The sequence below is a fragment of the Zingiber officinale genome, chromosome 6A (genome assembly GCF_018446385.1).
Source record: "Zingiber officinale cultivar Zhangliang chromosome 6A, Zo_v1.1, whole genome shotgun sequence".
Taxonomy (NCBI): domain Eukaryota; kingdom Viridiplantae; phylum Streptophyta; class Magnoliopsida; order Zingiberales; family Zingiberaceae; genus Zingiber; species Zingiber officinale.
The window spans coordinates 101,371,685-101,373,856 of NC_055997.1; the positions used below are offsets into that span (position 1 = coordinate 101,371,685).

The 2,172-nt window shown below is 34.8% G+C and overlaps 1 long non-coding RNA gene across 1 annotated transcript; it reads right to left on the bottom strand.

The window, feature by feature from the left end:
• Window positions 1-267: 267 nt before the first annotated feature.
• On the bottom strand, window positions 268-1,257 carry LOC121994244. The gene is made up of 4 exons (XR_006115654.1): window positions 1,201-1,257; window positions 1,021-1,090; window positions 535-582; window positions 268-313 (listed from the first exon to the last, which is right to left on the bottom strand). It is a non-coding gene; the product is annotated as an uncharacterized LOC121994244 (long non-coding RNA).
• Window positions 1,258-2,172: the final 915 nt, after the last annotated feature.

Here is a 2,172-nt window from a genome sequence, read left to right on the forward strand (position 1 = left end):
CACTTTTCCTTTAAGATAAAAGCTATATTAGGTGCATACGAGTAATAATAAATTAGAAGAAACAATAAAAATACTAAAAAGAGGAGATATAAATATGTTACCGGACTGTAGTGGTATAGCATCCCTCGGATGCCAAAAGAATCATTAATATAATTAGAAACTCAAATTAAAAAGTTGTGTTTAATTTGTGAATCAACCCTTTATCAGAAAGTCAAACCTTATATTTTGCTAGAACATCATCCACATGTGCAAAGATGGGCAACAAGATATACTTCAATGCAGAGCGAGCACGAGCAATAGATTGGGGAGCATTCTGATAGGGCGATTGAGGATAGAGCAATGAAGCATGGAAATAAGCTAGTCTAATGGAAATAAGCTAAAACAAACAGGATTATAAATCTTTCATGTGCATGAAGGAAGAATATAATATTATTTGTTACAAAAATTTGACAAATGGTAGATGATTTGGGGGAAAAGCTAGGAAGTGTCAAAGTGATAAGATGTTGTGGTAAGAAATTAACAGAATTAACTTACCTGAATAACACCCAAGAGGTCCTCTATGAGTTCAATTGCAAGATCAACCTGAAAAAAGGGGGCAGTAGTAGTTATATAACTAAATTGATTCACATAAGATGGAGACTCATGATGGGGAACTATGACAAAACCATTGTAGTAATTGTAGGTATCTTTGGTGATAAAGGTCCAGAACATAGATCAATAAGCACACAAGCTGTTGTTGACTAATAATTTGAAAATAAATGACATGCTTAGACAAACAGCCAAAATGAGTATGCATATAGCCTATGGCTTTATTTATAATGCAGATTTGAAAGAAACAAACAAACATGAGATGATAGAAAAGAGGATAGATATCCCTCACAAGCATGAAGAAGAGGATGATACACTAATGATGATGACATAGTCATTATTTGCAGTAACAATTAGCAGTGAGATATTGATAGTTTAGGGAAAAAAATAAACCCATATTTTATATACCATGAAAATGCAAAATTAATGAACCTGAGAAAGAGCGCGATGCACAGAAGGATGTTTCCACTGTGAAAAACTGTCATCAACTTGATCAAGGGGGCTGGTGATTGGAGGGTGAAGTGATGTTAGATCAAAGACAATCAAAATAAATCTAATTTAAAGAAAGAAAGCAACAACCCCAAATGTATGAAAAACATATAATGACTTCACCTAGAAGCAGAGCTTGTATTAGTGGTACAATGGGGCCAAATTTTGAATTACTATCTGCCAATTTGCAACATAGGAGAGGCTAAATATTTTTTAGAAAAAGGATATAAGCACTTGAAAATTTAATGGATAAGACAAACTCCTTGCAGAAAGAAATCACTTGGATGAATATAGAATAAGGCTCCTTTAATTGGGGCAAATAGTTAAACAATACAAAAAATAAAAATTTTGTGACACATACTAGTGAAGCGCATCCAAATAGGACATGGAAAATGCCTTATTCAACTGCAACATAATCCAACACATTTAAGTAAGAAGAATCCCATTAGTCATAAGGTAATTTAAGTTCTAGCCATGGTTTAAAGTGTCATACTGAAACGGTCGAAACGAGCGAAACGTCTCGTTCCGTTCGGCGACCGACATCGGCACGACCCCGGCACCAGACCCACAACAAATGTGATGTGTTGCGCGACCCCGTGGTCACAGCAGAGGGGTCGCTCGACCCTGCAACAGTAGCGGAGAGGTCCAACCCTTCCACTGTCGCCGTGGAGGCATCGTACGACCTTGCGCTCACTGCAGAGGGGTCGCACGACCAACGTGGTCGCACCGAAGGAGTCATGCAATCCCCGCGGCCATGGCTGGTCGCACAATCCTGTGACAGCACCGAAGTCGTGCGGGCTCATGAGTGGTGACGGATTTCAGAATTTTTTTTAATTAAATTTAAGTTAATTTTTTTAATCAACTCCTAGTTATAGTTGAGATAATCTAAAGAGACTTTATTAAACCCTAATAAAATTATCTAATTAATTTTATATTTCATTTATTTTAATTTAAAAATATAATAAAATTTTTATGTATCTATTTTCATATCTTTTTCTTTTTTAAAAGATTATTTTTTTATCTTGTTTATTTTTAAATATTTATGATAAAAATTTTAGTTTTTAATTAATATATTTTATATTTAAAAAATACCGA